Source organism: Oryctolagus cuniculus, chromosome 2 (assembly GCF_964237555.1).
Source record: "Oryctolagus cuniculus chromosome 2, mOryCun1.1, whole genome shotgun sequence".
Classification (NCBI taxonomy): domain Eukaryota; kingdom Metazoa; phylum Chordata; class Mammalia; order Lagomorpha; family Leporidae; genus Oryctolagus; species Oryctolagus cuniculus.
In genome coordinates, this window is record NC_091433.1 from 42,902,032 (window position 1) to 42,928,471 (window position 26,440).

Consider the following 26,440-nt stretch of genomic DNA (forward strand, 5'->3'; position numbering starts at 1 on the left):
CAGAGGGAAGTCTGTCTGCCTCTCTATCTGCTGAGTCACCAGCCTCAGGAATTCCTCCTGGTTTCAGAAGATTTTCCCTGAGAAAGAAGGGAAGTGCTGTGGCAGATCGTCTATACCTTGGCTTCTGCACCAGGCGCCGCTCTGCCTGCTCTTCTCCCTCTCTGCACTCTCTTCCAGGACAGCCTGTAGTTTAATTTGATTGCACCTGATATAATGTCTCGAGCTCCCACCCTGTGCCAGGCACTGAGCTGAGGAACAGAGTTGTGTAAGACAGCGGCAAGTTCCAGCCTTCACCTTACAGACTAATGGGAGGGTGTGGCTGCGATCAGATAACATCAGCCAGTGTGGTGCACAGAGAGCACAGGGCAGGAGGACGTGGTCCAGCCTGGGGTCAGAAGGCTTCCGGGTGGAGGTGCTCCCTGAGATTGACCTGCAGGTGGGTGGACATGAAGGCGGAGGGCCATCATGTAGGCTGCCGAGTGAGGGAAGAGTGTCCCAGGCAGAGGAAGCAGCCCAGGGAGAGAGCAGTGTGGTGGTCTCAGAACACGCCAAGAGGTCATGATCACCACGGAGCGTGACGTGGCGGTGTGAAGCTAAGGGCTGGAGAAGGAAGAGAAGATGTGCTCTGCTAAAGAACTCAGACTGTACTTTTGAGGCCAAGAGATGTTGAGGGGGCATCGCACGATCGAGCCTGGGTGTCACGCTAGCTGAGCGGGCAAGGGCAGGGAGATGGGGAAGGCGGCGGAGCCTCCAGGCAGGAGGCTGGTGCAGTGCTGGCGAGGGCTGAAGGCCTTGGCCGGGTCAGGGCACTGTGGAAGGGGAGAGGGCAGCATTGCTCGAGGTAGATCGCATTTGTAGGGTGTAGGAATGAGGTGGCGGGGTGAGGGAGGGGCGGTAAAGGACCCCTCTCAGGCTTGTGGCCTGGAGTGCTGGATGGGGGCTAGTGCCCATTCACACAGAGAGGGAACAGAGGGTGAGGACGCGGTGTGGATGTGGAGGATCAGGGAGGACGACTTTTCTCTTGGAAATGTTGAATGTAAGGTATCTGAAGCATGCTGCTCACATCCAGGAGGCGGTGCACGCAGTGCACGTGGTACACATGGTGGCTGTGCTCTGCAGGTGCCTGCGTGTGCACGTCTGAGTCTGGGGGCAGAGGGGCTCCGGGGCTGATGTGAGGTTGTCAGCAGGAAAGCAGTGGCTCACAGCCTGAGAACGGGTGACACTCACAGACAGAAAAGTGCCGTGGGCCAAGGCAGGTAGAAGAGGCAGAGGACCAATACCACAGGAGTTTTAAGAACAAAAGAGGGCCTTTGCTGCGGCTCAATAGGCTAATCTTCCACCTGCGGCGCCGGCACACCGGGTTCTAGCCCTGGTCGGGATGCTGGATTTTGTCCTGGTTGCTCCTCTTCCAGTCCAGCTCTCTGCTATGGCCCGGGAGTGCAGTGGAGGATGGCCCAAGTGCTCGGGCCCTGCACCCGCATGGGAGACCAGGAGAAGCACCTGGCACCTGGCACCTGGCTCCTGGCTTCGGATCAGCACAGTGCGCCAGCCATAGCGGCCATTGGAGGGTGAACCAACGGTAAAGGAAGACCTTTCTCATTGTCTCTCTTTCTCACTGTCCACTCTGCCTGTCAAAAACAAAACAAAACAAAACAAAAAAGAACAAAAGAGATTTCTAGTGTTAAACACTAGAAGTCAATATGATAGAGCCTGAAAAATGTGCCTTACCTTTAAGAACAGGGAAGTCATGGGTATATTTTCCCAGGTGGTTCTGCTAGAGTAGAAGGAGTAGAAGAACAATGGATTGTCTTCCACAAATGGGGGCCAGATGGGGTCAAAAATGCCGGCAACAGAACGTGGGAGTCAAACAGGTGAGGCCAAGGTCACTTCTGTTCGAACCCACATGGTCTGAGACCCACACTTCTGCAGGCTTGGGTGCTCCAGGCACAGGTCTCCGCCAGCAGTGCCAGGGGCCAGGGAGCTCTCCTTTTCCTACTCGCAGAAGCTGCTGTTTCAGCAATCAGCCCTGAGCACAGGGAGGCTGACTCATGCGAGTCTCTCATCCGGCTACAGGGCCCTGGGGTACACGGCTGGCTGACGTTAAATTCCACTCTTTTTGAGGATTAAAATCTCAAAGCAAGACAGCGATAGTGGCTTTGCCAAAAGCCATCGGGGAAGCAAGAGAAGTTTCTGTGGGGAATGAGCGCAGTTTGTCTTTGAAGATTTCCAAGAGGCAGATGGCATTGTAGGCAGCTGGAGTTTGTGATCTGGAGCCACGTAGAAGAGACAGGTTCAGAACATCAGGGTGACAGTCAAAGCAGATATCTTCTCCACACACAGGCATGCTTACACACAAGGGCACACACACAGAGACCATGTATGTGCATATATTACATGAAGACACACAGGACGCAGACATGTGTGCACCCAGGCACCCGTTGACCGATTGATCCTGACACATGCACGAAGAACATCAGCAGTCTAGGGCCTCAAAAGCGCTTCCAAGCCCCTTTCTTGCTTGTCCTTGTCTGCAGTTTACACACTTGGAAAATGTCAGGCGTGGGAGGCCTTTCAGTCTTGGGTTAGGGTAAAACTCCCTCTGCATATTTGGAGGGCGTCCAGGCCGTGCAAGCGCCCTTGCAGAGCAGATAACAGTGACCTTGCTGGGGAGGGAGGGCGGCCCAGCTGGGGCCACGGAGCTGCTGGCGGCCGCCTGAGGTCACCTCTCCTCCCTGCTGCACCTGGGCTGGCTCTGGGCTTCTGGCCTTCGGGACCTGTGGCCTTTGGCAGGAAGCAGTATGCTCAGTCCCGCAGGAGAAGGGGAGGGCAATGTGTGGGCCCCCACGGTCAAGGTGGAGAGGAGTTCCGCTCCCCTCTGGGGCCCTGCGGGCTGGCGGTCAAACTCCAACCTCATTGCCTTTCTGTAGCCACAAAGCACACCTCTCTAGAATCGTGACATCTCCAGGGCCCTTCTCAGCTGCGGCAGAGTCCTGATTGAGATGTGACTGGTATGCAGATGTGGAGGGGGTCCCAGAAGCCAAGCTACCCCATGGGGTCCTGAAGCTCCAAGGCCCATGGAGGTTACATCACGCCAACGAGATCCTTCTGCTACCACCCCCGTCACCGGCTCATCCTGTCTCATTCAGTGAGACAGCTCCAGGAACAGCCTATTTTACTTTATTTTCATAAGTTTTATTTATTATTTGAAAGGCAAAGAGACAGTCTATCCAGTGGTTCAATCCCCAAATGCCTGCAATGACCAGGGCTGGGCTGGCCTGAAACCAGGGACTAGAATTCAATCTGGGCCTCCTACGTGGCGGGCAGGGACCCAAGTGCTTGAGCCATCACCACTGCCTCTTAGGGTGAGCATTAGCAGGAAGCTGGGTCGGAATTGGAGCCAGTCCTAGGATCCAGGCACTCCACTGTAGGAGGCAGGCATCGCTAACAGCAGCTTAGCCAGTGTAGATGCCCACCCCAAGCCTGTTTCATTGGTGAGCCCCACCAGCTTCCTGCCTCTCTGTTGCCTCTGCTCACTGGCCCTGATTGGACCTCTGGAGCTACTCGTGTTGGGGCTAAGCTGCCTTCACATATTTGCAAGTAGGCAGTCTTCCTATGTATTTGGCAAACACTGATGGGGCACCAGGCCCCGTGCTGGGGGCCGGGAACACGCACGTGGCCACCCGTCGATGGTGATCTAGCAGAGGAGCAGACAGGGTGCTGAGCCTGGGGGAAAGGCCAGAAGCCAGGGGCAGGAGATAGGCAGGGGTCACTGTGCTGGGGGTGGGGGCCTTACGGCGCTGCAGTTAGAGCATGTGCAAAGGCTGCGGCAGCTGGTGAGCCCCTGACCTGCAGCTGACTCTGAATGTGTGGGGCAGACAGTTGTGGGCTGTGCAGGGCATCCAGTCGCTGTCTTGTCCTGAGGGCCATGGTAGGCAGGTGGATGGCAGTGTCCCCAAGAATTTTCAGCAGGGAAGTGCAAGATTAGGCCTAAGTTTTCGTATGGTCACTTGGCTGCGAGGTAGAGAAGGAGTTTTAGAGGCCACCCTGGGGCTTGGGCTGAGAATGAAGGGGGCAGGAGTGCCTGGGTAGAGGTAGTGGCCATGGGGGGCAGATGGCAGAAGGTGCCCCGGGGAGACTGGTGAGCTCCCAGAGGATGCGCGGCTCCTGAGTGTACACGGATGTCTCTCCAACAGAGCTTGGCAGGGCCGCCTGGGGGGCCAGCTCACCCTCTGTGACTGAGCTCCTGTTTTCAGTGTAGGGAAATTCAAATGTAGTGCCCAGCCTGCAAAACAGTATTTTAGATGACGGCTGGGCAGTGGGACCGCTTGGGCGTTTTTGTCTTCTTCCTTCCAGCCTGTGTCCTTTCTGCCATCACGGTTGACGTTAGTGGTGTGGTAGCCAGCACCACGGCTGGCTCATGGGAAGCCTGCGCTGTCTCCGGAGACGGACAGTCTTGCCTGCATCGGCTGTTTCGAGGCTACATGGCCAGGTTTTGAACTTGGTAGTTGGTGTCTGCTGCCTACTACCAGGGACCCACATGTCCTCTTAGTGTTTGCCTTTGTCCTGTGAAATCCAGTGCTGCCCACTTCGCCCCTTTTCCCTTTGCAGTAGAGAGCCAGATGAGAAGCTTGGGGCTCAGGCCGGTGCGGCGGGCGACACCTGACTTTTGCCTTGGTCCCATCTGCCGTGTAGAAAGAACGAATGGTGCTCCTTTGCATTCCACAGAGCTTGAAAGCAGGCTTTGCCGTGTGGACAGAGTGTGCACCAGAAGCTCCGCAGAGGCTATTTCTGTTCGGTTTTGCAGGGAGCAGCGCGGCGCGTGGTGTGGGGCAGAGGTGGGCCGGCCCGTCAGCTCCATCCCCCTACCCTGCCTGTGGGGCCAACGCCCTGCTCTCCCCCAACACGTCCACCTGTACCTGGGAGGAGACCAGGTAAGAGTGCGTGTGTGAGAGTGTGCTGTGTGTGTGTGGAGTGGGGTCAGGTTATTAGGGGTGGAGGGAAGAGGACTGTTTGATTAATGGGTGTCCTGTGAACCTGCACATTTGCCCAAGGCTGCATTCCTGGGCTTTCAAACCCGGGCAGTTTGATAAGCGGAGACCAAAGTCCTCTCTCCTCCTAGCAAGGAGAGCAAACAGGGCCACTCGCTAATCCCAGCCCTGGCTTCTGGGGCCGTCTCTCAGCAACCAGCCTGCCCAGTGGTTGCCGAGTGGCCTTTCACAGGCCGATCAATGGGGCAGCCCGGGACCTCTGGGAGGCCGCGGGCAGAGTGGAGGGGGCCACGGCTCACCTGACCTCGGCAAGCAGTCCCCAGGCCCTTGCTCTGTTGGCGAGGCCTCCACCATGGTAGCACCTGCGTGGCCAGCTGGCTCTCTCCTGCCATCATCCCCCCTGTGGATGCCCACTGCCCTCCAGGTCATGGCTGACAGCTGAGGACCAGTATGTTGATTTGGTCATGCTGCGGGGGACTCAGAGGTATGGGGCTTAAGTCACTTGCCCAGACACGCACAGCCAGTAAGTGGCAAGCTTGAACCTTGTGCTGCCATGTTCCAGAGTCCAAGTGTAACCTCCTCCCGCTTTGCACTTGACAGCTTTGTGGATCCCAGGTTCTTGTGTCTCATGAGACTTTTCTCTACATCCCACACTTCAGTTCCCTGAGCTACCAGAAAACTGGGACTAAAATGCCTGTCACAAGGTTTTGCCTGTTTATCTGCCATTTATCTATCTATCCATCCAAATACCTACCCATTCACCCATCTACCACCCACCCACTTATCCTATCTCTCTATCATCTTAATCATCTATCATCTACTTATCATTCCTATCATACATCTGTCTCTCTATCGTCATCATCCTCTGTTCATCCGTCTATCCACCCATCCACCAATCCACCTATCATGGATATATCTAGCTCTAGCTCTCAGCAGTCATGTACTGGCCAGTGCCACACACGAGGCACCGCGACAGGCTCTGGCTCCTGGGCCAGTGACATGAGAGGTGCAGACACCATTCGGCACCATCACCTCGGCCCCTACCAAGGAGAGAAGCAGCTCCAGGGAGGCAGGTGGACGGGGGTGGCAGGCTGGGCAGACGCCACCCCCACAAGCTGAGTGACCTGCACCTTCTTGGCATCTCCCTGCAGGTGAGCCGGGGTAGGGGTGGGCAGGACTTTGTCTTATTACAGAGCGGATTCTCACCCTGCCTCACCGGCATGAAGCCCCCAGGCAGCAAACATCTGCACATCCTGCCTCCTCCCCTTCAGCCTACCCCCGCTGCTGGCTACCCCCAGAGCAAGCATTTCACTTCCGGAACGGCCCCTCCTCACCCTGCATACCTCCATCACCAGCTGCAGGGAAAACCCTACCCCCAGCTCTGCCTCTACCCCCGGCTCTGCCTCCCCGCCCACCTTTGGGGGAACCTCTTTCCCTTCCACCTTCCTCACTGCATACACGAGAAGAAAAGGAGTCTCTTTGCTGTTTGTCCTCAGAACAGCCTGCGACCAGAGTAGAAGGCCGCGCGCGGCGACCTGACAGAAATCGGGGCGCTTGCCAGCAGGGCCCACGTGGTTACGTTCACTGCCTCCTTTCACAGCCTCCTTTTCATGGAAAATTTTCTACTCCAACACCTGTGCTCATTAAAGGCGCCCGCCGCTCTCTCTCCCCAGGGCTCCCGGGGGCCGCTGTCTCCCCCAGGCTGGCTGCCAGTTCAGGTGCGTGTTCTCGCTGCCCTTCCTCTCGGCCTTGCTCTGGGCTGCTCAGGGTGCAGGGAGCCCTTCTCCAGACTCCCGACTCGGGAATGAGAGCAGGCTCCTCTCCCCCAGCACCTGTTGCTTCTCTGGCATCCTGGATGAGCCCCAGCCCTGCCCCTGTGCTGCCTTTCACTTCCCACCTCCCGACCCTTCCTCGCCCTGACCCTGGAGGGAGTCCAGAGCCTTCCACTCCCTGGACTGAAGAGCTGTGCACTGCATCACTCAGAGATAACGGAGCAGGTGAGAGAAGTGATGCCGCCGTGACCCTCTCCACCAAGTGCCAGGTTATATACGCTGAGTTCAATTTGCAAAAGATGGTCAGTGCGCTTGGACAGAAGCACTGGCCCTGCGCCCATTCTTGGACAGTAACTGGACTCCAACGAAGCCAAGAGGTTTACCCAAGTTGTGCAGCCTGGATGAGGAAGGCCTGGATGGAGCCCAGGTCTGGAAGGCAAACTTCCCAGGGGAGTTGCCTGTGCGTTCTCTCTCCACACCCCCACTCGCTCCACAGCCCACTCCAATCTCAGCTGCTCCCAGTCTCAGTCTGGTTCCCCCAGGCTACTTTGGTACCTCTCCCTTTCCCCCTTTGCAGGAGCTCATCCCTCCAGCACTGCCTGTCTTCCAGGCTCAGGACTTCTTCCTCTTCCTACTCGGTGCTTGCACGCTTTGCAGTCTCACCCAGAAACCCCGCCTCTCCCACCACTCCTACCCTCTCCCTGCGCCACACTTGCCTCCTTCCTGATGCATCGGCGTGCCGCAAAGACATCTGGAGCTTAACCTGTCTCGGGCTGAGTCATCCCAGGACTCAAGTGCTGCACATCTCTACAGAGCGCCATTGAACAGAGTCGTGCCCTGTTCTCTGTGCTCCCGAACTTACTCAACAGGGCCAACCAAACAGCATTTGAGGCCATAAATATAGGAGTCTCTCTTGATACCCACTCTGTCAACCCCTGCCCGCCATGTGAACTCCATCACCTGGGCCAGCATCAGACGAAAGCTGTCACCATCTCTGCAGCAGGAGCTGGCTGGTCTACCCACCCTCCAATGTGAACTTGACATCCAGGGCAGTCCAGGTAGAAGTGAGCGAGACCCAGATGGAGACTGCCTATTGAGATTGTGACCTTCAGGCTCACAGGACAGACTTTGGATGATATCCCTGCAGGAAAATGGTTCTATGAGACTGCATCCTGATTTCAGTGGAGTAACACAGACTTAGTATGTTACTAAGTTACTTAAGTACGTTACCCAGTTACTTCCTACAGGAGACATGCATCTGGGTAAGTAGCTGACCTTTTCTCTCTCTCTCTCTCTCTCTCTCTCTCTCTCTCTCTCTTTCCTTCTTTCTTCAAATTTACTTATCTTTATTTGAAAGGCAAAGTTACAGTGAGAGAGGGCGAGACCAAGAGAAGAGAAAGAATCCATCCGCTGCTTCATTCCCCAAATGACTGCAAAGGTTGGAGCCAGGTCAAAGCCGGGAGCCTGGGACTCCATCCAGTCTCCCACATGGGTGGCACTTGGGCCATCTTCTGCTTCTTTCCCTGGGCACATTAGCAGAGAGCTAGATTGGAAGTGCAGCAGCCGAGACCTCAACCAGTGCTCACATGGGATGCACTTAATCTGCTGTGCCACAGTGATGGCCCCAGTGGTTGAGCTTTTCTGTCCAGGTTTGTTTTTACCTGCACTAAGGCCATTTACATATGCCTTAGCAGTTCAAAAAATTGGAAGCAATACTGAAATAAATGAAAAAAGTAGGGATTTTCAAAATGATTTAAATCGCCCCTGCTAGTACTCAAATGTGAAATGATCAGTGATCTCCAGAGGATGGGACATGCCTCTGACTTGTCTTCGTATCACACACAGTACTCATCATCACACCATTTCTGCGTGAATAAGTGTGTGCCTCCTAAACCACGTGAAAGCTCGCTCAGACTCACTGGTCAATGGAAAGAAAACACCAACTGACACTCATGAGAGCCAGAGGAGACACTGAAGAGGAGGAGACACCTCTAAATTTCTTCCTGGTCCAGGCTTCTCGTCCCTCTGACAATTCAGTTCTTCCTGGAACTCCTTTACTGCTGGCTCAAGGAGGAGCTGGCTGAAGCTGGACAGCTGTAGATGTGGGGTGTGGGGGAGGGGAACCATCTCACACAACTCTCTGGTGCCTGTGTCCCCAACCTGGGGATCCCGCTCATTCTTCAGGGTGAGCTTACTGAAAAGCTGTTGGTTCCAGTCCAAGCAAGAGGGGTTGACTAAGCCCAGTTGCCTCCATTTTGAAGAAGAATAAAACAAGACCCAAAGGGAAGATGTGGTTTGCCAAGAACATCTAGAGAATTGGTGGCAAAGCTATAATCATAACCTGGGTCTCTGGGTTCTCCCTTTTCCAAGATCCTTCAGCTATAACTCCCTCAACTAAAATAATTTGCTTTCTGGAAAGGGTTGGGTGAATCTCACCCATCACAGGAGTCCATTAGGGAATAATACAGTGTGCTAATTTTTCAAAATAATAGTGAAACACAAGAGTAGAGTTGGAAGATTCATACTTCCCAATTTTAAAACCTATTTCCAAACCTAAAGTAATCCAAACTCTATTGTACTTTTATAAGGACAGTCATATAGATTAAAGCAGGAATAAACCCATTCACCTCTTCAACAAATAATGCTGGAACAACTGGATATCCATATGCAAAATAATGAAATTGGGCCCTTACCTCAATCCATTTACAAACTTTTTTAAAAAAAGATTTATTTATTTGAAAGGCAGAGTTAGAGAGAGAGAGAGAGAGGCAGACAGAAAAGTCTTCCATCTGCTGTTTCACTCTCCAAATGGTCACAATGGCTAGAGCTGGGCTGATCTGAAGCCAGGAGCCAGAAGCTTCTTCTGGGTCTCCCATGTGGGTGCAGGGACCCAAGCACTTGGGCCATCCTCTGCTGCTTTCCCAGGTGAATTAGCAGAGAGCTGGATCGGAAGAGGAGCAGCTGGGACTGGAACCGGTGCCCATATGGGATGCTGGCACTGTAGATGCCAGCTTTACCACCACAGGCCTGGCCCCACCATTCAGAAACTTAACTCAAAATGGGTCAACAACATTTATGTAGGATCCAAACTATAAAATTCTTTTAGAAGAAGACATAAAGATCAATCATCTTGAACTTAATTTGGCAATGGATTCTTAGATATGACAGCAAAAATATGTAAGAGCAGTAAAAGGAAAAAATAGGCCAATTTTACCTATCGAAATTTAAAACTTTTATGCATTAAGTAAAAAGACATTGGGGTCGGCACTGTGGCATAGCAGGTAAAGCCACCGCCTGTAGTGCTGGCATCCCATATGGGCACCAGTTCAAGACCTGGTTGCTCCACCTCCAATCCAGCTCTCTGCTATGGCCTGGGAAAGCAGTACAGGATGGCCCAAGTTCTTGGGCCCCTGCACCCACTTGGGAGACCTGGAGGAAGCTCCTGGCTCCTGGCGCAGCTCCAGCCATTGTAACCATTTGGAAAGCAAACCAGTAGATGGAAGATGCCCCCCCCCCCCCCGCCTCTCTAACTCTTCCCTTCAAATAAACAAGCAAATCTTTAAAAGAAAAAAAAGTAAAAAGACATCCTACAAATGAGCGAAACCATTTGCAAATCATGTTATGTGATAAAAAAAATCTCAATAACTACCATATATAAAGAATACCTATAACTCAATAATGAAAAGATAATCCAACCTAAAATTCGGCAAAGGACTTAAATACACATTTCTTCAAAGGTACACAGGAGACTAACTCTACATCGTTAGTCACTGGGGAAATGCAACCTAAAAACCACAATGAACGACTAGTCCACTATAAAGATAACTTTAAAAACCTGAAAATGAGAAAAGTCAATGCGGATGTGATCCACTGTGCATTGTTGATGGGAATGTAAAATGGTTTAGCCAATGGGAAAGACAGTATGGTGGTTTCTCAAAAAATTAAACATGAATTACCATGTGTTCCAGAAATTCCCCTACTAGATATATAAGGGAAATTTTAGAAGTTCACAGAAAGTGTGTATTATGAGAAAACTATGCATAGATTTCAAAATTTCTTGCAGCAAAATAAACCTATTTTTAATTTAATTTAATTTTTTTTGGACAGGCAGAGTGAACAGTGAGAGAAAGAGAGACAGAGAGAAAGGTCTTCCTATTCCGTTGGTTCACTCCCCAATGGCCGCTGCGGCTGGTGTGCTGTGGCCGGCGCACCGCGCTGATCCGAAGCCAGGAGCCAGGTACTTATCCTGGTCTCCCATGGGGTGCAGGGCCCAAGCACTTGGGCCATCCTCCATTGCACTCCCGGGCCACAGCAGAGAGCTGGCCTGGAAGAGGGGCAACCTGGACAGAATCCGGCGCCCCGACCGGGACTAGGACCCGGTGTGCTGGCACCACAGGCGGAGGATTAGCCTATTGAGCCACGGCACCAGCCAAACCTATTTTTAAATTCCATTTTCCACAAACTCTTTGAGACAACTTGGTATGCCAGAAATAATAATTGAAAACACTCAACCCCCTGCTACCAATAGGTTAAAGGTAGAACCAACTCATACAATCAACAGATGAATGAACAAAATGTGATACATACATGTAATCCATGCATATAAAGGAATAAAGCACTGACACATGCTGTAACATGGGTGAACTTTGAAAAGACGATGCTAAATTAAAGAAACCAGTGACAAAGATCATCCGTGATAGGAGTCCACCGACATGAAATGTCCAGAATAGGTAAATCTGCTGATAGTGGTTGCTGGGTGCTTTGATGAGGGGGGAATGAAAAGTGGCTGCTTAATGGGTGCAGGGTTTTCTTTTAGGGCAATGGAAATGTTCTGGAGCTTGATAATGGTAATAGCTGTAGTTGCGCAATGTTGCAAATGTGCTAAGTGCCAGTGAACGTACACTGTAAAATGACTAACTTTATGTTAAATGAATTTAACTTTAGTTTAAGAGAGAGCGCTCAGTCACTCAGAGAGCCAGTAAGACAGGAAAGTAGTTAAGCCTTCTGTGTGCTTCATTTAGAGAACACTGTTGTCCCAGAGGTTTTCCCACATTCTAGCCATTTTGGGGGAGAAAAACAACACGTGTTTTCTGGAGCAAGCATAAATGTAAAACACACGTGTGGCAGAAGTGGGAATTAGCACCGAGGGTAAGCAGCCTCGTCCCTGCCTGCAGACAGTGTGGTCCCTATGTACCCAGTGACACCGCTTCCCTCTTTTGTAGAGAGTACAACCTCGGAGATAGAACCCTAGGCTGGAGATGGGGTGGGCTGAGAAGGGCGGGCAGTCCTAGCACCCTGAGCCTGCAGCAGGTTGGCTGCTTTTGGAGAAACTGTCCTTGTCCACAGACAGAGGGCCAGTTAAAAGGCCAGGGGCGAGGGACCAGGGTTGCGGTGCAGCGGGTTGGTCTGCCACTTGTCATGCCAGCATTCTATTTTGGAGTCCCAGCTGCTCCATTGCCAATCCAACCAGAAGGCAGTGGAAGGTGGCCCAAGTGCTTGCCACTCACGTGGGAGACCACGATGGAGTTCCTGGTTTCTAGCTTCAACAGACGGAAGATCTCTCTCTCTCCCTCTCCCAATCATTCCCTCTCTCTATTGCTCTATGTTTCAAATAGATAAGTAAATAAATAAACCCTAAAAAGAAAAAAAAAAATAAAGAAGACGGTGGCCCGGGGTGACAGCTGAAGCATGTGGTAGGGGAGGCTCTGAAAACAAAGTCTGGTCCACATCCAAGCAGTTCCCCGTGGTGCTCAGGGATCCGTAGTAGAGATGTCTGTGGCATTGATGACAGGAAGTAGGTAGCCAGGCCAGCCTGGTTCACTACAGAGGGACGAATCGGGCTGACACGGGCTGGGTGTGAATGGAAGGACGGGAGACTGACTCTAAAAGGAAATAGCCTCACAGATGCCTGAAAGAACGTCAGAAAGTCCTGTCCATGCATCAGTTAGCTGACCATCCAGCCGACCAGCAGGCTCACTGGATTCCTCCTCTGCAGTAACTCTCTGGGTGATCCCTCGGATCTCTTCGTTCCCGACAACACCTTGTGCTTTGGGGACCAGCTGGGTTCGACTACAGCTATTTCAATTCATGACTAAATCTCTAAGGACTCAAAAGTCTCTGCTGGCCAGGATGAGTTTGACTCGTCTTTGTTTCCCCACCAAGTCTAGTAGCCTGCTCTTTTCTGAGAAGGCGTTCATGGGATGTCTTCTGTGCGGGTGACTATAGGGGCCAGGAAGTTTGAAGGGGGCAGCCACTTCCATCTCATGTAGTTCTGGTGGGACATCACACAGAGGCCTCAGGGATGGCGTGTGACCCTGTCTGGTCCAATTCCAGGGGTTTATCACCCCTCCTCGCTGCCACCCCCTAGCGACTGGCTCAGATATGAGCGCGTGACCTGAGCAGACCCAATCCGAATCCTACAAGATTTGACACATGAGCTGTGGAAGAGCTTTTCTTTGGGATCATGAGCCGTGAAGACGTGGGTGCAGAGGGTCCCCCATTCATATTCCTTGTATCTGAGAGCCTTTGGTGAGAATCACAGGCATATGAGGCAAATAAAGGCTGGGTATGGGGAGAGTAGCAAACACTCGGTGATGCTGTCTTGCCCACAGTCATGATGACCCAGAGTGCCCAGCTGTGGGGTCAGTAACCTCCCTCTCTTGCCACGTGGGTTGGTTTGAATTGGGCTGCTTTTCCCCACAGCTGATGGTCTTGACTACTGGAAGAGCGGACTCAGCAGCGAGAGCGCCTGTTTTGAATGGCATTTGCCGCTAGTGGGGCTCTGGCAGACCGCAGGGGAGCAGGAAGTACAGTTTGGTGTGGCGTGTTGGCCTGCTGCAGTCTCAGAGGTTAATTCAACACGAAGACATTTGAGGAAAGCCAAGAAATGCTTCCTAAGCTTGGCGTTCTCAGTTAGCCCGACACCTACCTGGAGCACAGAAACAAGTGCGCCCCCTTGGCAGGGGAAGCCGAGGCAGAGATGGAGGGAACAAGAGGGCTCGTGGGGCGGGGAAACACAGCCTCAGCATTTGTAAGCTGTCAGGCCAGTGGGGCAGAGAACCAAGCAAGACGTGGCTGAGGTGGGGAGGGATGCCAGGAATCTCATCTGCTCTCCCACCTTCAATCCACACCTCTCACCTCTGAGGTTCCATGCCACCTGCCAAGGTTATCACAGTGAAAACGACAACATTGGCCAGGCCATCCCACAGTGCGCATCTAGGAGAGAAGATGGGTACTAAGGAATAATTATGGGGGAGGAATTCACAGGAATGTGGAGCAGATATTAGGGATGCCTAACCTAGCTAGGGGGCTTGTGAGGCTTCACTGAAGAAGTGGAATTTGAACTCACATACGTGGTAACACTTGGATATAGGAACCATGTCTTCATCTACTTCTTGTAAGAAATGAAGAGTGACTATAACCAGTATGTGGTCATTATCAGATGCAGCATCACACACAGAAGACATTTAGCAAATTGAGCTACTGCTAGTACTGAGAACTTCTGGATTAAGCAGAGAAGAAACAGAGATTCCCATTCATTCCCATGTCAAGAGTTTTGTCTCCTGTTCTGACTGAGAAGGATTGAGGTGTCTGGAATGTGGGTTAGCAGATGCCAAAGAGGGTGCCCTCTGCTTGGGTGGCAGAGCGCCCTCATTTCTGCAAATGTTTGGTGAACATACGTTGATTCAGCAGCCACTGAGCCTTGCTACTGATAGATTATTATTATTTTTAAATATTTATTTTTATTTTATTTGAAAGAGTTACAGAGGGAGGTAGAGACACAGAGAGAGAGGTCTTCCATCTGCTGGTTCACTCCCCAGATGGCCGCAACGGCCAGAGCTGTGCCGATCCACAGCCAGGAGCTACTTCTGGGTTTCCCACGCAGGTGCAGGGGCCCAAGGACTTGGGCCATCCTCCACTGCTATCCCAGGCCATAACAGAGAGCTGGATTGGAAGAGGAGCAGCCAGGACCAGAACCAGCACCCATATGGGATGCTGGCGCTTCAGGCCAGGGCTTTAACCCTCTGTACCACAGCACTGGCACCCTGATAGATTATTTTAAAAGCAAACTTTTTGTCTTGGTATTTAGAAGCAGATCTTGGGTTCTATGTAAACAATCCCCTCACCACTATTTTGATAGTAAACCATATGTGATCAGGTGCAACATAATTTCAATCTAATTAAATGCATTCAACAAATACTTATTAAATGCCAACTATGTGCCAAGGCTAGGCTAGGCCCTGAAGAGGGAGAGATGGAAGGCAGTGTTATCCCGAGAAGATTCCAAGAAGGAGAGAGACAGAATAGATCTTTGCAGTGTTGTAGAAGCAGAGGAGGAGGCCGGCGCCATGGCTCACTAGGCTAATCCTCCGCCTGACGGCGCTGGCACACCGGGTTCTAGTCCCAGTCGGGGCACTGGATTCTGTCCCGGTTGCCCCTCTTCCAGGCCAGCTCTCTGCTGTGGCCAGGGAGTGCAGTGGAGGATGGCCCAAGTGCTTGGGCCCTGCACCCCATGGGAGACCAGGAAAAGCACCTGGCTCCTGGCTTCGGATCAGCGTGGTGCGCTGGCCGCAGCAGCCATTGGAGGGTGAACCAACGGCAAAAGAAGACCTTTCTTTCTGTCTCTCTTTCTCACTGTCCACTCTGCCTGTCAAAAAAAAAAAAAAAAAAAAAAAAAAAGCAGAGGAGGAGGGGTCGATTCTGCCTGGGGCAGGCAGTAAGTGACAAGGTGAATGTGACGCTGGGTGTCCAGGCCGGGGTCACTGCAGCAGAAGTTTTGAGATTCACATATCTCGTACGGCTTCTGCATGGGCTGTGTGGGCAGGAAGGAGCAGGAAGTAAGCCCGGAGCAGGAGGTGGGGTGTGAACGTTTGTCAGGGAGTCTGGACTTTGACAGCAAGGAGCCCCTGAAGAGTTTTATTCAGGATTTGTGATCCAAGCAGCATTCTGGGAAGATCGCTGAGGCAAGAGTGTGGGGGCATGGACCAGAGAGCAGAACATGGCGCTGCAAGGCCAGCTGGGGGCCCCAGTGAGAGGTAGTGGTGACCGGGAGCAGGGCAGCGGCTGTTTGGGAGTGGAACTGTGGCAGGAGAACAGATGTGAGGCCCCTGGCTTGAGTAACTTGAGCAGCAGAGGATCTGGCTGGCATTTCACCAACTTCACCAGAGGCGGGTGTGCCCTCTGCCTTCTCAGGAGCTTCAGGAAGTTGAGGAAGGGAACGCGTAGGGGAAGGAGGGAGCAGGGGGCGGGCACGGTAGGAAGAAGGCAGGCCGCAGCCTGCTTCTGTGGCAGACACAGAGGACAAGGGGCCACAGGGCCTGGCACAGGCAGACGGGGGTGCAGACAGGCAGCGAGCTTGGCAAGGGAAGCCCCTCCCTCGGCGCAGAGAGCCATTCCTGGAGGGAAGTGGAGGGTCTGGGAAGCAAGAGGAGTGGCTGGAGCCTCACACAGAAGCCTTGGGGAGTCACAGGCGCTTCCCATACTGGTGGCTGCTTTCTCGTGGCTGCTGTGGGCTCAGTGACTGATGTGGGCAGGAAGCTAATGTTGGCATTGACTCTAGGCACGGAGGAGACTGGCAATCATGTTGTCTTACCCACTTGTTCCTCCCAAATTAGTCAAGGTAAGAACCCGAACTAACGACAGTTTCAGGGTGCAGAACCAGACAATAGGCTTCTCTGTTATAAAAGGATTCCATCCCCTGAGAACTAAAAGATAGTAGGAACTCTCTCATCCCAACTTACTTTTATTATTATTATTATTTGACAGGTAGAATTATAGACAGTGAGTGAGAGAGAGACAGAGAAAGATCTTCCTTCCGTTGGTTCACTCTCCAAATGGCCGCAACAGCCGGAGCTGCGCTGATCCGAAGCCAGGAGCCAGGTGTCTCTTCCTGGTCTCCCACGTGGGTGCAGGGGCCCAAGCACTTGGGCCATCCTCCACTGCCTTCCCCGGGCCACAGCAGAGAGCTAGACTGGAAGAGGAGCAACCGGGACTAGAACCCAGTGCCCATCTGGGATGCTGGTGCCGCAGGCAGAGGATTAACCAAGTGAGCCATGGCGCCGGCCCCTAAACCTAGCATTCAGTGATATACTTTTAGCACTTTGTACATATTCTCTGATTGTGCTATTTTCTTTCACAATTGAACATGACCAGTCAAGTTCATTCAACACGTTTCAACTTCAAGTTGAAGACTGGCCACTCTTGTGGCTTCTTGTATCAACTGAATTAAGTTCCTGAGCCCTGGTCCTTCTGATCACTAGCAATAGCACTTTCATTTTGCTTGGCACTTAGACAGATATCATAGCCAAGGATAATGTGCTAATACAATACAAAGAATTATATAAGAAGCATTGCTAAACAGAGATGGTTGGAGACATGGCCAAAAGCAAACTGTTCACAGCCGGGTCAGAGTTCACAGAAATCATTTCAAGAGATGCCGTGCTATAAACTGAGACAGGCACATATGAGTTCAAGAGGGCTCACGCATGAAAGTGTGAGGGATATGACAGTCCCGGGCCATAGCAGAGAGCTGGATTGCAAATGGAGCAGCCAGGACTTGAACCAGTGCCCATATGGGATGCTGGCCTGCATGTGGAGGATTAACCTGCAGCGCCACAGCACCAGCCCCATAAACATTCTTAAAGTAAAAGATAAAGATGTAGAAAGGAAATAAAAGATGAGACATTTAGAGTATCGATCTAGGGTGTCTAATATTCAGTTACTCGAAGTTGTAGAAAGGAAACAGAGAAGAGATTGGGAAGGGTACAAATAAGTTAGGAAAAATGAATTTGTCCTAGAATTAAAGGTTATGAATCTCCAGATGACCAGAACCTTCTGAGAATCTAGGACAATGAATGAAAAAGACACGTGATAGGTGATGCAGACACTGAACTTTCCAACAGGAGCAGAAAAGATTCCTTAGAGTTCCCAGCAAAAACGCAAGGCAGGTGTCCTACAAAGGCTCAGGAATGGGCTGTGTCAGACTATAAGACGAGAGAGCAATCCTTCTAAAATGCCGAGAAAAACTGATATCCAGCCTAGAACTCAGGACCTTACAAGCAAAAAACGTACCCCTTCCCAGGACAGTACAGAAGCAGGCGTTTCCACCAAAACACGGTATTCCAGGGAGTTCAGAATGATAATTTTGCTCGCAGATAAGTCGTTGTTTGCTGTTTTAGTTAAATGCTGTAAGTACATTGGAAGAATGGCGGGGTTAAGGAGAAGGGGAGGGCTGTGTAATGGTGCCCGCTTCTCGTTTCTAGGCACACCTAGGTGGACGCATCAGAAGATGGGCATGGAAGTGAATCCTGGAGCAGCACAGGAGCAGACGTAGACAGGAAATCAGGAGGCACTGGCCAGGAAACGCATTTTTTTATTTTTTGTTGTTATTGCTTTAATATTCGAAAGAATGGACTTGAAATACGAAAACTATGTGTACGTGTTACTGTGATAAAACTAACGCAAATTTCTCTGAAAAACCAATGAGCCCACAAGTGAAGCCAGCACGGGACACACAGCACGCGGAGGAGCCGCGGGCCGCCCCTCAGCCCTGCCTAACCGTGGCGTGGTCTTCCTGCTGCGGGATCTGACCCAGGCCTGCGAGCGGCGGCAGGTTCCAGGCCAGGGCTGCTGGCGCCCGTGAAGGGAAACACGTTAGCCCGCGGACGTGGCACGGGGTCCCACCGAGCGCGTGGCCTCGCTCGGTGCCCAGAACCGGCTCCCCGGGGCCTGGCCCCCGCCCCTGCCCCTACCCCGCTCCGCCCCGGCCCCGGGGCGCGCAGCCCCGGTCCCTGCCCCGCCCTCCTCGGCCCTCCGCCGGTGCCCGGGGGCCTGTGGAGCGCCCCTCCCCCGCCTGGAATCCCTGTCGCCGGGGACTCAGCTGACGGCGGACAGACAATGGTATTTCCCATCAGCCTGGGTATCAGGAGCCGGCCTTATCCAGTCGTGTTTTGCTGTGAGTCTAACACCCCATTGTCCACCCCTTATCACTGCAATGTTGATGTCATGCCTGGCTTGGAAGTGGTTTCTGCATCTCCGTCGCTTTAATTGGGGGAGGGGGAGGGGTGGAGGAGCCCATTTATCAGAATTCTCATGAGAATTCCCCCCTTGCGGCCTTCCAGCCTGGCCTCACAGGGCGGCACAGTGGGGTGGGTCCTGGGCCACCATTCCTGGCCTTTCTCTCGGCCCTGGGCGGGTGCACGGGACCGGAGCCACTGCCTCCCTCACAACTGAAATCCCCAGCAGGGTAGGGGACCACGGGGACACTTTTGTCCCAGCGGCTTGGCTCTGTTTGGTTTTAGACCTGTTGTCCACTCCTCATCCCTACCCCATCCCTGGGTAGCCTGTGAGCCCTGGCTGGCCCTAGGAGCTCTCCCTTCTCCCATCTGCCCCAGCCCCTAGAGCCTAACCCCAGCAGAGGCACACAGGCAGCCCCCCACCAAGGCCCAACCTGAGAGGATGGGAAATTCTGACCTGTTGGCATCCCTCCTCCATCTTCATCTTTTCTAACCTCCCCCACCTCCCCATTGTGCCACATCCTAAGGAAAGTTCTAGAAATGTGGTCAGGGATCTCACCTGGTTGCCCAGGGCTGCTCTGTGAGGGAGCTGCAAGCACAGGGAGAAGCAAGTATGCAAATGTGTGTGGATGGGTGTGTTGTTGTAAAACCCTGCCATGCACTCAGTTCCAGCAAATTGCTTTTTTTAATTTATTTGAAAGTTTTACTTAATTAAAAGAAGACTGGAGAGGGAAGGGGAGGGGAGGGGAAGGGAGAGGAAGAGGAAGAGGGAGAGGATCTTCCATGTGCTGGTTCTTTCCCCAAATATCCGCAACAGCTGAGTCTGGGCTGGGCTGGAGCCAGGAGCCAGGAGCTCCCATCCAGGTCTTCCACGAGGTGGCAGGGACATCATTGGCTATCTCCTGGGATGCACATGAGCAGGAAGCTGGAATGGAGCTGGGACTCGAACCCAGGCACTCTGGTGTAGGATGCGGGCACCCTCATCGGTGTCTTGAGCTCTGTGCCACATGCTTGTCCATTGCTTAGCCTTTGCCGACTCGGCATCTTCATCTGTTAGACACGGTAAGGTGGTTTCTCAGGGGTGGGAATGAAACAATGAGGGTGCTTAGCTTGGTGCCTGACACTTGCTACTAAAGCCACCTGGGGGCTTTGGTGCAAAGTCTGGTGTGGGGAATGCGGGTAGGGGGGTGGGGGGTGGGGCAGGGAAGTGGCTGTTGAGCCCTGCTTGGAAAGCTGGGGCAGAGAAGAGGAGTGCCTGTGGGTGAGCCCCTCGGGCTGCAAACGCAAGCCCGTGTAAGCTGGGCGTTGTAAGGGGGGGATTTTACCTGTGCCAGGCGGCCTCCTGGCTGAATCTCATTTAATGCGCACGCATACTCTACTGATGGCACAGAGAACGGGGAGGCACTGTTGGGCAGCAAACCTCCAGCCCACTCACCCCAGCTCACAGGGGAGCCGCCTAGCATGGCCACTGAAGCTGGCCCCTGGGGGAGCACCCAGCACAGCCCCTGGATCAGGAGTCTACCTGGGGGATTTCTTCTCATGTGAGACTCATCAGTGCAAAGTCTTCCCGCCTGTGCTATGGTTAAGGGCGCTAAATGGGCTGCAGAGAGCTAGAAGTTAAACCTTGGATTTTTGAGTGCAAATGCAGGGCTTTTTTCCATGACATCAAGTGACAGCAGATAAAGCACTTGACTTTGCCTCTTAAACACACATTCCTGGGATGAAAAGAGGCTTAGAAAAGCAGGGCTGGGTCTGTCTGTTTTGTCACTGTGTTTACCGTGTGGTCTGCATTCATCAGGGTCTCCCACTGCAGTGTTTGGGGTCCTGGCCCAGAGAGCAGGACCAGGAAGTGGCTGGGAGTACACGAGGGGGTGCATGTGCGCGCCCTCATCCAGACGGCATGAGGTCCACTTGCTCCTTCCTATCACGACTCTTCTGGAAGTTCCAGAGGACGGGGTGGGGGGAGCCGTGGGGGGCTGGGCAGAATACTGTGCCTCTGGACAGGAGCACACAGCAGTTTTCAGGGGGCAACTGGGAAAGCAAAGTCAATTCTCTGATCCTGAGGGACTAGCCTCAGTAGCCTCCTATCTTTCCTCCTGAAAAGGTTGCAATTCCACCCGTGAGCCTTTCACCTGTCTTGTTTTTCAAAAAAGATTTATTTATTCACTTTGAAAGTCACACTTGAGAGAGACAGAGACATCTTTTTGCTGCTTCACTCCCCAGTTAGCCACATCGGTGAGCACTGGGCCAGGAGGAAGCCAGGAGCCAGGAGCATCATCCAGGTCTCCCAGTGTATGGCAGGGGTCCCAAGCACTTGGGCCATCTGCTGTGCTTTTCCCAGGCCATTAACAGGGAGCTGGCTTGGAAGTAGAGCAGCCGGGACTCGAACCAGCACCCATATGGGATGCCAGCGATGCAGGTGGAAGATTTACCTGCTACACCACACACCGGCCCCTCATCTGTTTTATTTTAAAGCACAAGTATTTCCAGGTGGGCAGACACCAAAGGTCGGGGTCACTTTAGTGTGAATGAGTAATTCCCTTGCTCTTTTCTGAGAGTGCCAGGTGCTGACCATAAATACCGAGGAGGAAGGCCCAGTGAGGGGACGAAGGGGATGCAGAGACCCAGGACAGTTTTTCCATAGTGGCCACTATTTTTGTGGTAGGAGGTGAGATTTGTTGGTTCCTTTTCTTGAGGGCAGTATTTCCGGGGTGCTCCTGGGCTCAGCTGTCACCCCATGACTGATTTCCAGGTGGTTAGAGCTGGATTCCTTCGGAAGCTCCTGCAGGCACTGAAGAGGCTTCCCCGTGCCCAGGACAAACTCTTTTGTTTAGAGAGTTATCAGAGCCCCCTCCACTCCCTCGCCTGGCAAATACTGTGTTAGCATACAATGCCCCGTTCCTCTCAGTGGAGTTGTCCCCTTTCTCCCTCTGCCCCAGTCCTTGGATGTCACCTTCCCCTCCCTTCTCCCTGGGTGTGTGTGACATACTGCCTGGCCCAGGAGGTCAGTGGCCAGGTGCCAGCAAATGATCCGGCTTCTTCCTTGGCCGCTCACCTGGGCACCAGCACCCCCACCCCAACTTTCATCTTTCGCAGAATCCTTGAAAGCACATGCCATGCTTTGTAATGATTATTTGTTCATTTCCCATGGGCCGCCTTTTGCTGCCTTCGCAGGAGCATTAGCAGGGAGCTGTATCAGAAGTGGAGCAGCTGTGCCCATTTGGGATGCCAGCCCTGCAGGCAGTGACTTTACCCATTAGGTCACAATGCTGCCCCCTATTTGTTCATTTCTTGTCCTCTCCACCAGATTGGTGGCCCCATGGGGGAGGAACTGTCACTCTTGTCCTCACTGTAGTCTCCCGCCTAGCACACGGAGGTGTTCCGTAACGGAGGGCGAGGGGGTGAATGAGAAAGAAAGCTGGGGTGCTGTGCAAAACCCAGCGATTCTGAGGGGAATGCCTGAGCTCTGGGTGGCAGGGGCAGGTTTTGTAGAGGAGAAGGGACAAGGTTGGGGTCCAGCCAGGGCAGCCACCTGGACTGACAAGAGAGAGCGCTGCCCTTCCTACATGTCAGCCTCCTGCACCGTGCGCCAGGAGTCCAGAGACGCTGGAGATGGCCAAGAACAAGCAGCGCAGGAAGCTGAGGTTCAAAAAGGAAGCCAGTTTGCCGGGTCAGGCACTTGAGGCTCCCAGCGGAGCTGTCCCCGCCGGCGCCATCTCCTCCCTGAGGCCTCTCGGTGCAGGAGCAGGAGTCCTCAACCTTGCGTAGACAGGGAACCCCAGGCATCAGGAGGAACAGCCTGCGCAGAACTGGAGCCACCTCCCACAGAACCGCAGTGCTCACCAGAGCTGGAGGAAGCCCTGGGAGCAAGCCCTGTAGGCTGCTCTGGGATTGTTGGCGGAAGCTGCAGTCCGCACACTGTGCCCGCCCCCCAGCCACCGGGACCAATGTCAGTGTGGTCAGTGTCACAGCAGGGAGACCTGCTTCCTCGCTGTCTCCCTCGGCCCTTCGGCCGCTCCTCCCTGGCTCCGCGGGTCTGTGCTCTGTGGCCGGCCTCCCCTTTATCTTGTCTCCCCGTTTCCACGTTTCCACCGCTATCAGCCATTATCTAGCGCGACCCGCCCTGGCCAGGCCACGCAGGAAGCCAGCCTGTGAGTCCCCTGTCCGCTCTGCATCCTCTTCCTCCTCCAGAGACAAAAGCAAAAACAGCCTGCTAGCAGATCTGCCGCTGCCCTTGGCTCCTCGACTCCCATTTCCCACTCTCATTTTTTCACAGGCTCCAGTTTTCCACCGCCAGGCTGTCCTCAGGGGCCATGGCGGCCAGGGCCCCGAAGGCCCGGGACGGTCACTTCCTCCCAGCCTGTCTGCAGAGGACAAGGCACACGTACCCACAGGCCCAAGGCTGGCCCCTCCCAAAGCCAGAGCCGCCGGCCCCTTCTTATCCTTCTTCAGATCGGTTCAGCCAGAAATAGGCACGGCCCGTCGGGCTGTCGGGTTGCATGAGCCCAGGCTGTCCTCATTACCGGGGTCTCTGTGGCCTTCCCCCCTCCGTGGCCGGGGCTCTGATTATAGCGACAGGAGGCCGTTTTTGGCGAAAGAGCATCATGCGTCTGTTTATTACTCCACCGTTTGCTCAGACATCTGCTGTGTGCTTCCTACACTGTTGCTGGAGACCCACAGACCAGCAAAATGGGGCCTCTGCCCTCCCCACAGCCGCTGGATGGCACTGGGTGCCCTAATACCAGAGTCCCTCATGAAAAAGATGTTTATTGTGGTGCGAAGTATTTTGAAATCCATGCATAGCTTTTTCTTTTTTAAAGATTTATTTGTTTGCTTATTTTGAAAGAGCAATAGAGAGATGAAGAGACACAGAGAGAGAGAGAGACAGAGAGCGAGCGCTTCCATCTGTTGATTCATTCCCCAAATGGCCACAATAGTAGCCTAAGTCAGGGATTTAGAACTCCCTCCATGTCTTGAATGTAAATGCCATCTTCCGCTACTTTCCCAGCGCATTGGCAGGGAGTCGGATCAGAAGCAGAGCAGCTGAGACTCCAGCTGGTGCTGAGCTGAGATGCTGGCGTCGCAGGCAGTGGCTTAGCCCACAGCAGCACAGCGCCGGCCTCACATCATGCTTTCATAGTGCTCATCTTCATGAGCTCCTTGAAGACCCCCTTGTGCACAGATTTCAAAACTTTTTGCACCCAAATAAACTTATCTTTCAATTCTGTTCTCTAAAAACCCTTTAGAGGCCTCTCACACGTGGTAGAAGTTGCTCGGGGCAATGAGAGCAGTGAAGAACCAATGGATGCTCACACGGAGAGCTCGGGGTTCTCAGCACTGCCTTCATGCCGGGCACGAGGTGTTGTCATCTCATTTAATCCTTTAGCAAACCCACGGGGCAAGGGTGACTATCCCAGTTTACAGATGAGGAAACTGAGGCTTGGAGGGCTGAAATCCTGGCCATGAGTGCAAGCCATGAGCGTGACACTGCATTCCCAGCTACTGCAGCCCGTGGTCCTTGACGGCCCAGCTCAATCGCTACCTCCCGGCCATCTTCCTCCCCACCTCCCTGGCCCCTTGGTCTGCGAGACACTTAGTCACGGTGAGTCTTAGTTGTCCTCCTCTGTGACAGCGGTATTGATCTTCTGGTCCTTTGTGGTTTAAAGGGACAATGTGTATGCCGGGCTCAGCATGGTGACTGGTGTGTTCTTGCTGTACTGACTGTTACTCCGCAGGGAGGTGCTGCCGAAGAGTGCTTTGGGAGGGAATGGCTGGAAGGGTGAGTTCGCCCCTGTCTGCACTCTCCCTGCACCACCTGGCCCACAGCCCCGGTAATTACACTCTTAGGTTCAGCCCAACACCCCCAGTGCTCAAAAAACTGCATAAAGTCTAGGTTCTCAAGAAGCCAAGAGCCCCTTCTCTCGTGATCACCCAGCATCACTTTCTCTTTTTATTAAAATTGTGACAAAGCACGATATGCAGAATATGGTTATCATTTTAACCATTTAAAAAGTTTAAATTTATTTATTTGAGAGGCAGAGAAATACAGAGAAACAGACACACACACACACACACACACACAGAGCACACACTCTCATCTGCTGGTTCACTTTTAAAAAAAATGTTTAAAGATTTATTTTAAAGTCAGAAAATGAGAGAGAGAGAGAGAGTCTTCCATCTGTTGGATCACTCCCCATATAGCCACATTAGCCAGAGTGGGGCCAGGCCGAAGCCAGGAGCTTCCTCTGGGTCTCCCACATGGGTGCAGGGCCCAAACACTTGGGCCACCTTCCACTGCTTTCCAGGAAGCTGGATCAGAAGTGGAGCACCCAGGACTCGAACCGGTGCCCATAAGGGATGCCGGCATCGCAGGTAGTGGCTTCACCCACTATGCCACAACATCTGCCCCTAAGGGTTTATTTAAAAAAAGACATTTAATTTATTTGAAAGGCAGAGTAACAGAGGGAGAGGCAGAGAAACATCTTCCAACTGCAGGTTCACTCCCCCAAATGGCCACATGGCCAGGGCTGGGCCAGACCAAAGCCAGGATCCAAGAACTCCAAGTAAGTCCCCTATGTGGGTGGCAGGGACCCATGTGCTTGGACCATCATCTACTGCTTTCTCAGGTGCATTAGCAGGGAACTGGATTGGACGCAGAGCAGCCGGGACTCGAGCTGGTGCCCTGATAAGAGTTACTGGCATTACAAGTGACGGCTTAACCCTCTGTCACAACACCGCCTGCTGTTTAAGATCTTAAGGAACCACTTTGCTGGGGCGGCTTTCACAGCAGCTGCACCATTCAAATTCCTCCCAGCCGTGCTAGGGTTGTGGTTTCCCCACATCCTCACGAGCCTGTGTAACTTTGTGTGCATGTGATGCGGGCCCAACTTCAGTGTCTGCTTCAACTGATGAGGGTCCCATCATCTCAGGACGCAGTTCCTGATCCGACACATATCTTATGGTTGGAAAGGTCCCCTTGTCTCCCCTGCTTATTGTCCTAGCCTGGCCCTGAGAGTCACCCCATTCGTCTGCTCGCTGTCCAGGAGATGTCCCTGGTCAGGATGCAGATGCAGCGTTATGGTCCCTCTACAAGCCGGCTGCAGGACACTGGCCATGGAGACTGGCAGATGCTTGCGGAGTGCCCACGGAGTACCTCCTCCTCTGAGCCAGCACAGACGCCAGCCAGGCTGGGGGGCTGCCACTCCCTTTCTCAGGGAGAGTGAGTTATTGGAGGGAAACGCTGGGTCCCTGAGGAGTTAAATCATCCCTGACTCGCGCCAGAGCCCTTGGCCCCTCGGGAGAGCATCACTCATCCCGCACCCCCGGGACCAGGCTCTGTGTCGGGGCGAGCCTGGCTTCCTTCTAGCTGACTCTCGTAAATCACCCTTATTAGCAGGCCAGCAGCTCTTCAGAGAGATGCGGCGCAGCTGGCCGAAGCTTGGTCTCCTGGGGGCTTCTGGGCATCAGGAGGGGACAGCTCGGGGGCTGAGAGACCCAGCGCCAACACCCTCAGGTGTCAGGGCTCTGCTGGGGTTCCCCTTGTGGCCAGCCAGCCCTCCCTTGAGGGAGACAGGACCATAGCTCTGGCATCCCCTGGACTTGAATAGTCGTGGAACAGAACCAGGAGAGGCCGAGTGTGGGCTGTGGGGCTGTGTTCTGATGCCGG

At 53.2% G+C, this 26,440-nt stretch overlaps 1 long non-coding RNA gene across 2 annotated transcripts in view; it reads left to right on the forward strand.

Moving 5' to 3' along the window:
• The window catches only part of LOC103345245 (uncharacterized), an 88,460-nt gene that overhangs the window by 32,263 nt on the left and 29,757 nt on the right, over positions 1 to 26,440 (forward strand). For both annotated transcript variants that reach the window (XR_011386237.1, XR_011386236.1), the window contains 2 exons: positions 4,805 to 4,931; positions 18,022 to 18,713. This is a non-coding gene — a long non-coding RNA (uncharacterized lncRNA). The remainder of the gene's footprint in view (positions 1 to 4,804; positions 4,932 to 18,021; positions 18,714 to 26,440) is intronic.